Consider the following 15,381-nt stretch of genomic DNA (forward strand, 5'->3'; position numbering starts at 1 on the left):
CACAATAAACACAAGATGAAAAGAATCTAGTCGAAAGCAAACCTGCAAAATTTTTTAAACGAAAACTGAAGACAATATGTAAGTGTGAAGAAATTGCGCGACCAAATAAGTTTTGCTCGGTGTTTCAGTGCCTGTGTATAATTTTTATAAATAAATTGAAAAACGAAATTCTACATAATAGTCCCGTTTGAATCGAGTGTATTTGGTCATAGAACTATTTATAAGTTAAAGAAGCATGTGTCCAGGAAAAATTGGTTTCTTGTACAATTTAGAGCCACAATTAACAGTGAACAATAACTACATAATTATATGTAAAACAAAAATGTCGCCTAAATGTTTCGTGGTTTGGTTTCAAACGGAAATCTTGGAATTTGTTGGATAACAAACAAACAATTAAAATATTTTCCTATAATTTAATATCGCGACAATCATCAGGACAACTTTTGTTACAAAGAATTAAACTGCTGCAAAATCGTTTCGAAATCTTCAAGAGAATATAAAACACAAAAATGACAAAGACATTTGAGTGACAAAAAGTATTTTGGATCATTATGAATTACAATTAACTGGTTCCAAAATCTTCTATTTTGCTGAAAATATGATCATATTGTCCCATTATTTTCTTCTGTTTAAAATCGAACGACGATCAAAATGTTTTGGTTTTGCAGATAAACTAAATCATCCAATGAATTGATTACTAATTTCACTTGAGGTTTGCAATAAATAAAACATCATTCACTGTTGTTTGATCTCGATAATCAGAAATATTAATTTGGCCAAAATTAAAGTTGTGGTCTTTTTGTGGTCTGTATAACAAGCCTTTTTTAATCAACGTTAAAATTAATCAACTTTCCTTTACACCAGACATCAGAGTTTTATGACAACTATCAACTGTAAAACAACAAGAGAACACACGCACTTTCAAGAGCGTGCGAAACATTCCCTTAAGAATTACATTTCCTGATAAAGAAGGCCAAAATTCGAGAACCGAATAATCATCGTTGTAATATCTACGACCGTAAGAATAATGTTCCTTGAATTTGATAAGCAAAAACTTTGATAACCAAGAACTTAAAAGTGCATGGATTCTCTCGTGTTACGAAAGTTTATCAGTCGATGCAGCGAACGTGTCGATATTTATAAGATGGCACAGACAGTTTATCATATTCATAAACATTTAATCCCAGCAATAAATAACATCAATCCTTTATGATGCCAGCATTTTGGGTAAATCTGAAATAACTCAACCAAAACTACCTACATATTAACAGGAATGGTTTCAATCTTTTCTTTCCGGAAAAACATACATTTCGAGAAGAAATAAATCTAGACATTGATGCGACAACACCGGACTTTTAAAGAACGAAACAAAATTTTCGTTTGGATTTTAAGTCGTGAAAACAATTGTTTTTTCACAAGTGTGAAAATGAAATAATTTGGCAACTTCAAAAGGTGGTTTGCATTTATATCAGCTGGACTTCACAGAAATGTTTTCAATCTTTTCTTTCTGGGAAAACGTACATTTCGAGAAAAAAATGTAAACATTGATGCGACAACACTAGAGTTTGAAAGAACGAAACGAAATTTTCGTTTGGATTTTTAGTCGTAAAAACAATCTTTTTTTCACGAGTGTGAAAATGTAATAATTTGGCAACTTCAAAAGGTGGTTTGCATTTAAATTAGCTGGACTTCCCAGAAATGTTTTCAATCTTTTCTTTCTGGAAAACGTACATTTCGTCAAAAAATAAATATAAACATTGATGCGACAACACCAGAGAACGAAGCAAAAAATGTTCGTTTTGATTTTTAGTCGTAAAAACAAATTTATTTTTGTTTCAAAAGTGTGAAAATGAAATAATTTGGCAACTTCAAAAGTGGTTTGCATTTAGATCAGCTGGACTTCACGAAAGCGGTCGTTTTTTGTGAATAACAGTCAACAATATGACATTTGATATCAATTTTATCGTTCGTTTTATTTTGTTTAAACTTGACAATTGGCGAGAAATATTGTGCAGAAATATATCTATATTGTTCTCTAGCTTGTTTCATAAAAAAGTTTCCGCCAAACAGTTGCTGAAAAAGAGTTCCAAAAAACAAATATTTAACACTCGAAATTGCATCCTGAAAAAATTTGTGCTTGATAAACTGTCAGTTGCCACCTTAAAATACAAAACATCCGACGACATCGACCGCGCCAACAATAACTAATTTATACCTACACGTTGAGCGATCAACAAAACAAAATCGTATTTCCTCTGTAGGTCAGAAGATTCAGTAAACAACCAATTTTCGTCCAAACGGGAAAAAAATTCGTTCAGACACTTTGGCATAAAGTTTTAACACGAACGTTCTCACGAAATAAACCCACCAACTAAATCATTACCCATCGAATGAATTAGGAGATCGCTCAACGTTCAAATGGTGGCTGACATTAACCTTAGTTATCACAAGTTCTTTTGTTTTTCTCCCATAACAAGGGGGCGAGGACAAAACATGGACCCCCCCCCCCCCCCTTTATGGACCCAGCCGATCGCTTTGTGTTCAGCACACACGCAATAAAATCGCAAGTTGTATTACTTCAAAAACATATGAATTGTTTATTTGAGTAAACGTTTTGGCTGGAAAAGCTTTTACAAATTCTTCTGTTTTTGCAATTTCATATTTGCGTTTGGAAAAGCCAATTGTAAACATTGACAATTTGTATATCAAAGCTCCTTGAAATTTGATATAAGCTGGCGCGGCCAATTTTAGCAATTGGAGTTTTAAAAAATATAACAATTTTAGAACTGTAGTCATTCTAAATTTTGTTGAATAGTTTGTTCTTTCCAGATTGTTTTTCGTATTTCTTTGTGATTCAAAGAATGAAATCTAGTTCACATGTTGCTTTTGCAAGTCCATAGTCCGCTCCAAAAGTTGGGTCCATGTTTTGTCCTTGCCCCATATGAAGTCCTATGTCAAGCTAAGATTTAGACAAGAAAAACTGACTAGATAATGTAGCAATTCTGTCTGTGAATTCATTTCAAAATTCAATTCAACTGTTACGACAATTTGGAGAGTAAAGTAAAACAATTTGCAGCGAGATCAGTTCAAAATTGAACTAAATTCGTTTATAACGGGCCAAAATTCCTGCCCTGTGACAATTTGCTACATTTGGTGAACACGAAATCAGCTCACTCTTCTGTAAATTGAATACATTTGATAATAATACAAGCTGACAATTTTTTTCAGCCACCATTTTTAACTACAAAATATCAAAGTTCTTATCTTTGCCGAGTTCCTTCTACCCTGTTCGTCCATTCCAGTTTGTTCTCTTGAATCTTTCGTCTTTCCTTCCCACGTAGTTTAGCAGTCTTTCTGAAAATGAATGATACGGCAGATAAGTGCAAATGCTCAATTTAAAACACAGAAAACGGGAAAACACTTAAATACTGACAAATAATGTTTCAATATTAAGGCGAGAAGCAGTTCCTGCAAGCTTAGATGAACGTCCTAAACAGAGAACACAAACTACAAGCTGAACTCAGACTGAAGCGACGCTGGAAGCACGTGCTAACTTCACGGAGAAACTATTTGTAGTCTTTAAGCCTTCTGGACAAAGTTTAGGTTATAAATTTTGAGAAATAATGCTTACCTTGATTGGAGTTGTCTTATAGACACTTTCCCTGTCGTAAGCCTTTCCAGCGTCTTCACGGTTCTCTCAGAGTTATCTCAAAAGCACGAACTTTTCTTTACAAGTACAAGACATCTTCACACAGTCACGGCCTGTGTGGTTATGGAAAATTCAACAGTGTGTCATGAATATTGATTAGAAAATGAAACCAATCGCGGGCTACTACGTCACTTGACAATAGTTTGGTATGCATGAACGTCGTTTTTACGCATTTTTTTAGCAAATGAATCCCAAAGAGAAAAAGGAACAAAGAAGAAAAAAAGACGTCCATTGCGTGCGCTAAAAAAGTTCGCATTGATATATATCGCATTGGTAAAGGAGAGTCCAGACAGGAAAAAGTAAAATTGGGAAATTCTTAAGCACTCTAAGAGCACAGATGAAGGAAAGATTTCCGTACAGCTCCATACATTAATTATACATGCATCACTGTCATGCTGTCATGCTAACCCTATTACCCAAAAAAAGAGCATGAATTGAGTTTGAGTCACAAAATGTACACATATTTAATGTAGAGGGCTGTGGAGAATCTTGCCATGAACTTTATGTTTTAAAGCAAAGGAGTAGTTTTTTTTTAAAACGGAAAGCCTAAATTACTTGGGGTGTTGAAATCCAAGATGGTGACCCACGCCAACCCTCTAGAAGCCGCCATCTTGGATTTTAGCATTAAAGGTATTCAGTACCTTTACATGTTCTCTTTTACATCCTTGCAAAATCCCTTTTCAGTGTAACCTATAGCGTCGTTTATTCGTACCAGCTCTTCCCAACTTTTTTATAAATTTATTTGTCAATACTATTAAAATAAAACCTGAATTAGAGTTCTGTGAGCTTAGCTTGTGGCTGACACTGCGTTTCTCTGTGGTGTATTCTTGAAATAACATGAATTGAGTAATGACACGGCACACCTTTTCGCATGTATATATTTTTCAAATCTGCTAGGAGACGTTACCATAAAATTCGCACCAATTCACCGTATGGAAAAAGATGGCGGCTGTATATTTTACCACAATACCTTGCGAACCTAACACAGCCAGTAGGCACATTTTTGTGGCCAAATTCGTCCCTGTACTAACATAATTCTGTATGCTAGATTTGAAGTTTTTAGAACTTTTCGGTGCATTTTTATTAGCGTTTTTAAGAATTTCGAACGCTAAGGATTATGGGTAACTTGTACCGGTTGTCCTCCTTCTCTTGTGGTGGATTCTGTTGTTCCTAAGTGAAGGTTACGTCCCTATATGTCAGCTCACATTACCGTAAAACTCACTGCTATAAAACCTTGACGTTTCCCTTTGAAGTCTGTATTTTAGAATGAATTATTTACGTTACAGTTAGTGATCCGTACCGGGCAGGGGGTGGGGCGAATTTTTGGTGGTGGCGTGGGGCTCGGTTTTCCAAATTTTGACCCTATTTCACACCAAAATATGTAACTTTCCGTTACCCTTTTTTCAAACATTGATTTCTGTAAAATCCACACACATTCAGACTTATCAACCAAAATGGTTAAAATCTATTCCCTATTTCAGACCAAAACGGCTGGAAAAACCATACCCTTTGGCGCGGTGCATACCATCGTCGAAGGTGGCGAAAAATAAACAAAATGGCTAGGACAATTTGTTATAATTTTTTTCAGTCATTCTAGCCATTTTGTTTATTTTCGCCACTTCCGTCGTTAGGATCAGTCTGCCCTCTGTATTTTGCATTTGACTGAAGTAATTTATTGATCCAGGTCTACAATAGACCCGGCACCACTGATCGGTTTGTCGCTGTGGTCTTCCAGATTTTAGTGGTATTTCATACCAATGTAGCTTACTTAGGGAAGTACACCCCCTCCCTCGGGATGAGTATTCTTCGCAGGCTGAGGGAGGGGGTGAGGTTGGTAAGAGGAGAGGTATTTACACGGACTTGCGTGTACGATGACGAGTCTTACCACACAAGGAGACGACGTGTAAGGATTCAGTTGATGAAAGATTTTAATTATTCGTCAGTGGTTTGTGATGCGTATATTTCTATTAGCTCTCAGTTAAGAATGGAGGAGACCGGTATGGAGTGTGCGATCGAGAAAAAGTTTAATTACAATTTCCACCAAAAAACAAACATTAACCAGGCTAAGCCGTTAGTGCGTTTTCCCACACCTTCTCGCACGGTACTAGTCGGATGAAAGTCAAAGAAGATCCACACCACTGATCGAAAATGGAAGAGGACTTGGTCTCCTCACTGCGGAGTGTAGTGTGATCTAACCTTTTCACATTCCTCACTTTCTTTCATTGTTCGAGGAGAGGGGGAAAGCTCATACTCAATAAATTTACACTCACTTACTCAATTCTCTTTGTATAAATTAACAATTTTTTTTATTGCAAACACATTACTTACAATGCGGGCTGCTTACACCACTAACAATATATATTAATCTACTTACAATTCAATCCTTACATTCAGTTGAAACTTACAGTTACTAAGATTACTTTACGGGTTACTTATACTACCAACTTTTTTAAAAAATACCACTTACAAAATATAGATATATAAAAAAATACTTTTAAACTTATCACTTACAGTCAAAGTCACCAAACATTATGATTACAGAGTAGACACTAACTTAGGGAAGATTTATAATTGTTTTACAAAAAAAAATTAAATTTGTTTCACAAACCCTCATTGTGCCAACATATTGTTAACGACTACAAAGGAATGATCAATACACTATCACATTCCTTGAAAGAACTATTCCAGATTCTTCATATAAATAATTTGCCGTGGTGCTGTTTATTATGCTGTACAAAGTGGTTATACGTTTCTAGTCCGTGGGTGAAATCCTAAAGTGTGACCATTCAAATGAAAGCTACCGAGCAGTATTTTCCTGCAGTGCTGTTTGTTGTGCTGTACAATGTGTTTCTAACTTTTTAGTCTGTGGATAAAATCTTAAAGTGCGACGATTCAAATGAAAGCTACTGAGTACTTACGTGTGGTGCTGTTTATTGCGCTGTACAAAGTCCGGCGTTTTAACTTTTGAGTCTGTGGATGAAATCCTAAAGTGTGACCACATGAAAGCTACTGAGCTGTACTTTCCGGTAGTACTGTTAATTAAGCTGTACAACGTGTCTCTAACTTCTGAGTCTGTGGATGAAATGCCAAAGTGTGACCATTCCAATGAAAGCTACCGAGCAGTACTTTCTTAGGTTTGTGGAAGTGTGCCACCTAAATACAAACTATTGAGTGAAGGTGTCCTTTGATGCTCAATATTATGCTAGAAAATTTCTCACTTTCAAATAATACTGTTTCAATCTCAGTATTTTACAATAAGTAACAAGAGCCTTAAGAAATGAAAATTTCATTCCTTTTTGCCTTCCCTCTTTTAAAAAAGCAAGGTAATCAGGTTCCTTAGTCAAGGTCATTTCTAAGGTCAGTCCATTTGTCAGGGACCATAAGGAAGTACCTATGCATGGCCTCAGTGAATCGGGTCCTGTACAGCTCTGGTGACATTTCCAGCTTCTAATCCCAGGTGAAGGTTCGAGTAAAGTCTGCAATAAAAAAAAAACAATGCACCAACCTTGAGTAAATTTAATGAGATTCAAACATAGCGTGAACATTCAAATAAAAACTTCTGACCCGTAATTTCCTGTCATGGTGTTTATTACCCTGTACAACGTGGCTTTTTCGAAGACAGTTATAAATTCCGACAAATTGTTTGTTCAGCCGCTCTTAAGAAGAAAATGATTAATTTCCGACCTTTTTCTAACTGGTGAATGAGCAAGTTGTCTTAACCTTGTTCCACAGTTTTACTACTGCACAAACGATCAAGGATTAGGCCAGAAATGCTTACATGCTTCATCGCAAGAGCTGTGTTTCTAGACGAACGTGGTTCAATCACAGGAACTTAGACGATCGCAAGTGATCCCAGAAGTTTGTTTGTATACGACAGCAGGATTTTCGGACGTTGATTTTGCGATCATCTGTGGTTGCCATCGTATGAAACCAGGCTTATCTGCATCCGTGAATGGTCATATACTTTAGAGCCAAAAACGCCTAAGCGGGAGCATTCTTTAGCCAGCCATGAACAGTGAGTTCTTCTGGACGACAACTATATGATAATGTGCAAGTTGTGATGTTCAGTGTTCTAAAAATCTCAACTTAGCGAGAATAGCTTGCAAAATTTCAATGTCATAGTACAAAACACTCACCTAGTTTAATTCCAGTGACGAGTTCTGATCTGGCCTCATCAACGCCGACCAGTAGCGAGTAATCCATCACCATCTGTTGAGCCAGGAACTCTCTATCGTTATGAATCGCACGGGAGAGGATTGCTTTGAAGTACGTGTGGACGGAAATACATCGGGCATTCGCGGATCACTACAACAGGAAAAACCGCGACAATGTTAAGGCCCTGCGCATAAGTAACACTGATGAAATTCGTTTGATGACGATCAACAACACAAGTTCTAAGGCAGTCTACCGCAGGATCGGACGTTGCATTACTCACTTTCCAGAAGATTGTCGTTCAAAAGAACATCATTTTTCAGTCATCCCCGAAGCCTGGACATAGCACGGAGAACCTTTAAAGTCAGAAGACTGAAAAAGAAATAGAAAAAGAAACATTTTCGTATGAAGAGAAATCTCTAACTAGTAAATGAATGTGTGAGATAAAGTTAACTCTTGGTTACCACCCATGGGAGTAATAAAATTCCCTGATTTTTCACTAAACACAAACCAATTTTTATTTCAAGGCAGCGAAATCGAGTCGAACAGAGAAGCTGAATCTTTTATGAGTGACGATAGATAGTAAACTGAACTTTAACCATCATATTAACAACGTGTGTAAAAAAGCAAGCCAAAGGATTGGGGTCCTTATGAGACTGAAAAACCTGATACCAACAGAAGCCAAGCTGCAGCTTTATAAAGCTGCTATCTTACCACACCTTACTTATTGCCACCTCACCTGGCACTTCTGCAAGGCAAGCGATAGGAGAAAGCTTGAACGCATACAAGTAAGAGGACTCAGGGCAGTTTTTAAGGACAAACATTCTAGCTACGAGAAACTACTGGCAAAAGCAGACATACCATCGTTATACAACAGACGATTACAGGACATTGCCATCTTCATGTATAAGATTAAGTATGAATTACTGCCACAGAGACTTTGTAATCTTTTCCAATTAGACAGTGGTTCGTATTACTTAAGAAAACGAGAATTTGTTCAACCTCGATTCTCTTCGGTGACATATGGATAACACTCACTTCGTTACCTAGGGCCTAAACTGTGGAATGATCTCACTCCTAGAATAAGATATCAACCCTCTCTCAAGCAATTTAAAAGAGTCATACGTAATCAGGACCTTACTGCCCTAGCAGCAAATGTCAGTAACTGTCGAGGCTGCAACCTATGCCGAGAATGACTAGGGTTTACATGATTTTTTGCGATTGATGTATGAAATTTTATTAATATGGTTTAAGATGTAAATTTTAATTCATTTTTTAGAATTTTTTAGAATTTTTAGAATTTAGTTAGGTGTCCACTATTAGTAGAGGGGACTTCTCCCCTCAGCTACATTTCTTGACACGTTAATAAAGTTATTATTATTATCATTGATCAAGATCATCCAAGACAAATCCTTTGGCAAAAAGGGCGGCGACGACGCGACAGAAATCAACTCCTTCATAAATATTTTTGGAAACGGCATTAACTTTGCCAACTTTGCCAAAAAAAAACTTTACCAATAAGGAAGCTCTTTCGTAGACCTAGTGGCTATTTGCCAAAAAAAAAACTTTGCCAACAAGGAAACTCTTTCGCGGACCTAGTGGCTAGAATAAAAAAATATTAATAATTCCCTGACTGTTAACTGACTTTCAACTAGAATGTAACATTTCCTGGACTTGAGGCAAATTCCTGCACTTTTCTCTGGCCTTGAAAAAAAAAACCTGTTTTCCCAGATTTTTTACTGACCATATATAGTAACCTTGTAAATAGGCCCAAGGGTACAAGAGCCAGTGCGAAACTAAGAGTGCTTTCCATTTGCCAGACCGGCCAGTCTGTATTAAAATCAAAAACGTCATTTTGAAGGGATGGTGCTGTAAAATCCTGTAAAATCTTGAAACAATCGATCCGAAAATAGTAGGCGCTATTTTGAAGAAATTCAAGGGACTAAGATAAAACTTATCCTTCAAATCGTTGCAGTCAGTTTGCGAATTCACCAGTCTGGCTGGCCTGAATTATGACAAATGGAAAGCTAGTGAGCAGTACTTTACGGTGGTGCTGTTTATTATGATACACAAGGTGGCTCTATCGTTTGAGTCAGTGGATGAAATCATAACGCGTGATCATTCGAATGGGAGCTACTGAGCAGTACTTTCCTGGGTGCAGTTTATTATGATACACAAGGTGGTTCTATCGTTTGAGTCTATAGATGAAATCATAACGCGTGATCATTCGAATGAGAGCTACTGAGCAGCAGTATTTAGCTGTTCTTTTCTTAGCCATTGGTGTAGTTAAGAAATGCTCCTCACTGCTATCCAGTTGATTGAAAGATAGACATTCCTTGATTTCTAAAATAAAGGTCCAACTATCCTGCCCACCATGCACAACCTTCCAAATCATGCACGAACCAGTGGAAAACGTTGTTATTTTTTCTTTATGTAGAACTTGTGTAGTTTGGCTTCCAGAGACGCCACTTAACGCACAAGTCGATTTTCACGTCAAACATAGTATTTATTAAAGAGCGGGCTTTTAATGTTATTGGTATTCATATTGTACATCTTACATTTCTCGCTTTAGTTCACTGCCCATTTTCTGCTTTATGCAACTGTCACACAATCGTTTATACCGTTTATCCGAGGGGACTGGAGATGGAATGAAAGACTTGTAACGCCATCGTAACCTAACCTCGGGATAGGTAAGAGTTAGGGTTGTACCTGTTACCTATGACCTGTAATCTGCGTTTTAGACCCGCCGCATAATAAACAGCACCACAGGAAAGTACTGCTCGATAGCTTTCATTTGAATGGTCACACTACAGACACAAAAAGTTAGAACCACCTTGTATAGCATACGTACTAAGCAGTACATCATGCAAGTTCTGAGCACTCGGTAGCTATCATTTGAATGGACATGCATTACTTTAGGAATTCATCTGCACAGTCACAACTATTAAAGCTGGCATTATTACTTACCGATGTCATCTTGCACTTGCCCATCCTGAGCTACTGCCACTTTTGGTCCGCTTGGTGTCATCATTCCCAGGAGTAATTGTTTCATTCTACTGTACTTAAGGACGGTGCCTACTAATACCGAAGTAATTTTGTGCGGTTAATGACTGTGAGGGAAAAGCAGAAATTATATTAGCAAGGACTTTTAATTGGAATCCAAAAAGAAAATTGGGGGTAACCACGCATTTTTCGGAGATAAGTAAGCAACAATTATTCTAAAAAGCAGTAAAGTACAAAGCAATGTAAGGCGTTTTGTTCAATATTGAAACTTTATTATCTCTGAAAAATGCATGGTTACCCCAATTTTCTGTTTGGATACCGAAAGCACTATAATGCTAAGTTCTGCTCTCTCCACGTAGTTTAATAAACCGCGCAAAAATATCCCTGTTTTAGTAGGCACCACCCATAGGAAACCTGAGTATCTTGAGATGCGCAGAACGTATGCACAATAAAAGGCACCATCCTTAACCTTCTCAATTTTACTGTAGTGATCTAGCTGATGCTCTGTTTGCAGCTTTGCCTTGCTGTTCATGAACTTGAAGTTAACTGATGTCACTGATGAGAGCATGCTGATTGTTTCTCCATTCTGTCCGTCCCAAGACTCTCCTCGGGATTAACTGTATTGAGATGAACATAACCTGGATGGCCAATTTGAAAAAAAAAAAAAGAAAATAAATAAACAAATAAATATCAAACATGTCACTGGGTTAAAATACATAACAGTAAAAATCATATTTGCCTGACCTGAGCTATTTCCCATTTCATTATTTTATATTATTTGTTATAAGTTTGTATTTAATTAATTAAAAAAAGATTTTCTCCACAATTATCCTAATTCTCTCGATGACACCTGCATGTTGGTTGTACCTCCGTGAATATAAAAAAGATAGATAAAAAATCATCCAGAAGAAATAAATAATTCTTAATAAAGAAAATTTGTTCAAGTTATTATCCAAAAAATCAAGTTATTATTAAAAATAAATTATTGAAGTTACTATATATAAGCCAAAAAATAAGAAGAAAAAAATGAAATTTCTCATAAAAAAAATCACTACATTACTCCAAATTGATGAGGGTTTTTCCCTGGGTACTCCGGTTTTCCTCCTTCTACAAAAACCAATATTTCCAATTTCTAATTCCACCTGGAAACAGTGGAGAGAACAGCCACTCCATGGACTCCACTGAAATTCCCCATTCATTTATTTATTTATTTAATTAACTCCAACTGGTATGATTAAATTAACTTTTTTAAAATTATAAAATTTTTATAAAGAAATTATTTTAATTTTGCAAATCCCATACCATTGGAAGTCTCAATGCAATCAACATATATTAATCTGTTCGCACACCCTTCATCTGGCTGACTTCCTATTCACGCCATACCTCCGGTCGTCTTGATACTCACTTGTCACAAGTGGTGGAGCTCTATTGTCTGTCTGTTTGTTCAGTCACAGCTGTGGCTGCTCATTCAGTAAGTTTCTGAAGGGCTGTTATTTCTGTTTGCTTTCTTTGCTGTCTGTTGGTTGGTTGGGGTGCAGGTTCAGCTGTCTGTTCAGTTTTGTCTATGTGTGGTCCACTTGAACCGCTCGACTTGCAGCCCTTCTCATCCATGTCTCGATTTGGCATTTATAACGCCATTGTCTGTCTGTTGTTCAGTTACAGCTGTGGCTGCTCATTCATTCATTCATTCATTCATTCATTCATTCATTCATTCATTCATTCATTCACTGACTGACTGACTGACTGACTGACTGACTGACTGGCTCACTGACTGACTGACTGACTGACTCACTGACTCACTGACTCACTGACTCATTCACTTACTCATCACTCACTGACTCACTGACTCACTCACTCACTCTCTCACTCACTCACTCACTCACTCACTCGCTCACTCACTCACTCACTCACTCACTCACTCACTCACTCACTCACTGACTCACTCACTGACTCACTCACTCACTGACTCACTCACTCACTCACTCACTCACTCACTCACTCACTCACTGACTCACTCACTGACTCACTCACTCACTGACTCACTCACTGACTCACTCACTCACTGACTCACTCACTCACTGACTCACTGACTCACTGACTCACTCTCTCACTCTCTCACTGACTCACTCACTGACTCACTCACTGACTCACTGACTCACTCACTTCCCGACACTCACTGACTGACTGACTGACTCACTCACTCACTCATTCACTCACTCATCACTCACTGACTCACTGACTCACTCACTCGACACTCACTCACTCACTCACTCACTCACTCACTGACTCACTGACTCACTGACTCACTGACTCACTGACTCACTCACTGACTCACTGACTCACAGACTCACTCACTCCCTGACACTCACTGACTGACTGACTGACTGACTGACTCACTCATTCACTCACTCATCACTCACTGACTCACTGACTCACTCACTCGACACTCACTCACTCACTCACTCACTCACTCACTCACTCACTCACTCACTGACTGACTGACTGACTGACTCACTCACTCACTCATTCACTCCCCGACACTCACTGACTGACTGACTGACTGACTGACTCACTCATTCACTCACTCATCACTCACTGACTCACTCACTCGACACTCACTCACTCACTCACTCACTCACTCACTGACTCACTCACTCACTCACTCACTCACTCACTCACTCACTCACTCACTGACTCACTGACTCACTCACTCACTCACTCACTGACTCACTCACTCACTCACTCACTCACTCACTCACTGACTGACTGACTGACTCACTCACTCACTCACTCACTCACTGACTCACTCACTCACTGACTCACTCACTCCCCGACACTCACTGACTGACTGACTCACTCACTCACTCATCACTCACTGACTGACTGACTCACTCACTCACTCACTCACTCACTCACTCACTCACTCACTCACTCACTCACTCACTCACTCACTCACTGACTCACTGACTCACTCACTCACTGACTTACTCACTCACTCACTCACTCACTCACTCACTCACTCACTCACTCACTCACTCACTCACTCACTCACTCACTCACTCACTCACTCACTCACTCACTCACTCACTCACTCACTCACTCACGCACGCACGCACGCACTCACTCACTCACTCACTCACTCACTCACTCACTCTCTCACTCACTAACAAAACAAAACAAAACAAAAAAAAAAAACAAAGAAAATTTGTTCATATTGTTTGCATAAAAGTGGAAGTTAAGTCCCAGAGGAGAAAAATCTTATTGTTCCTGTACCGCAATGACGTTACATCCAAATCATTGAAATATATCCATCATTGTGACCCTTATCAAAGAACCAGAAAAAATGAGTGCTGGGTACCCTTATACTTGGCATCTATCCCACTTATCCATTTGCCTTTTTAAAAAATCATACACTTTATTTGGCCTAAAAACCACACTGGTCACTTAAGTTAATACAACTTATTCTAATGCCATATTGTTGGTTGTATTAACAAAGTTCCACTACATCAATGCAGTAGATAATGGGTTACTAGTTTCTAAAGAAACTGTGGGGCTGCGTCGGTTGGGAGTGGAAATCATGTTAAGTTTTACCAACAGAATTGAGAAGGTATAATTTGGTAAAATTAAAGGTAAAGGGCCGGGGTTCTAGGGCTGACATTTCCTCAGAGCAAATCCTCTCACTCACTCTGTACGGTCAAAACAACCTTAAGACAAAACGCCCCCTAATGATGCTTGTAGCTCCTCACATTTAGAACAAACAATATACATGTATATCTTGTTTGTCTCTGGGGTTGTTATGTCAAGTATTTAGGGGACATTTTGTCTTTGGGGCATTTTGACCAGTTACCGCTTGCTCTCAGAAAGCTTACAAATATGTACTTACAATCATATGATGAAGTAACTAGCTGAAAAGCAGGGAAGGACATGAATGATGAGACAATGCCCTTCACTTTCCCATGTTTGGTAATCACAAGTAGTTGTCCCTGTAAAAAGGAAAGAAAACACTAGGTTCTATTTTTAGTGAAAGTACACTATGACTCAATTAAAGGTCAATTAGTTATCAACATCACTCAATATTACCCTTGAAGCCTTAAGGGGACTGGGGTGAGAGCTCCCACCAAAAGGTGACGAAGGCACTTGAAACCAAAGTACTAGTTAGTAATTCTCTTGTATCAATCTTGTGTTATCTTGTGGAAGTTTTAGAAATCACATTCGTAAACCTGTTAACAGCATTTTTATACCTGCCATTACCTTTTCTAAGTCAAATGCGCAAGATTTTTGTCTTGTCATGACCGGGATTTCGGAAAACGTCTGAGCCACTTCTGAAGACTTCTGAACATTGCCAAAAGGTCTGAAGATATTCCAACGACCTTTGAACATATACGATTTGAATGGACTGTAGACATTTGAAAGCTTTTGCGATTGTTATAAAGAGCAAAAAAATAATACATAACAAATCTGAAATGAAATGAATTTTTTTTAGAACAACATGTCCGGATTTGTGAGTCAGGTGTGAG

General features: G+C 38.0%; 1 long non-coding RNA gene across 1 annotated transcript; it reads right to left on the minus strand.

Annotated features, from left to right (window-relative positions):
* Positions 1-7,021: 7,021 nt before the first annotated feature.
* LOC146458367 (uncharacterized) lies at positions 7,022-11,715 on the minus strand. Its single transcript, XR_014858247.1, has 4 exons — positions 10,829-11,715; positions 8,145-8,233; positions 7,846-8,014; positions 7,022-7,185 (listed from the first exon to the last, which is right to left on the minus strand). It is a non-coding gene; the product is annotated as an uncharacterized LOC146458367 (long non-coding RNA).
* Positions 11,716-15,381: the final 3,666 nt, after the last annotated feature.

Source organism: Pavona decussata, unplaced genomic scaffold, assembly GCF_977016875.1.
Source record: "Pavona decussata unplaced genomic scaffold, jaPavDecu1.1 SCAFFOLD_233, whole genome shotgun sequence".
Classification (NCBI taxonomy): Eukaryota; Metazoa; Cnidaria; class Anthozoa; order Scleractinia; family Agariciidae; genus Pavona; species Pavona decussata.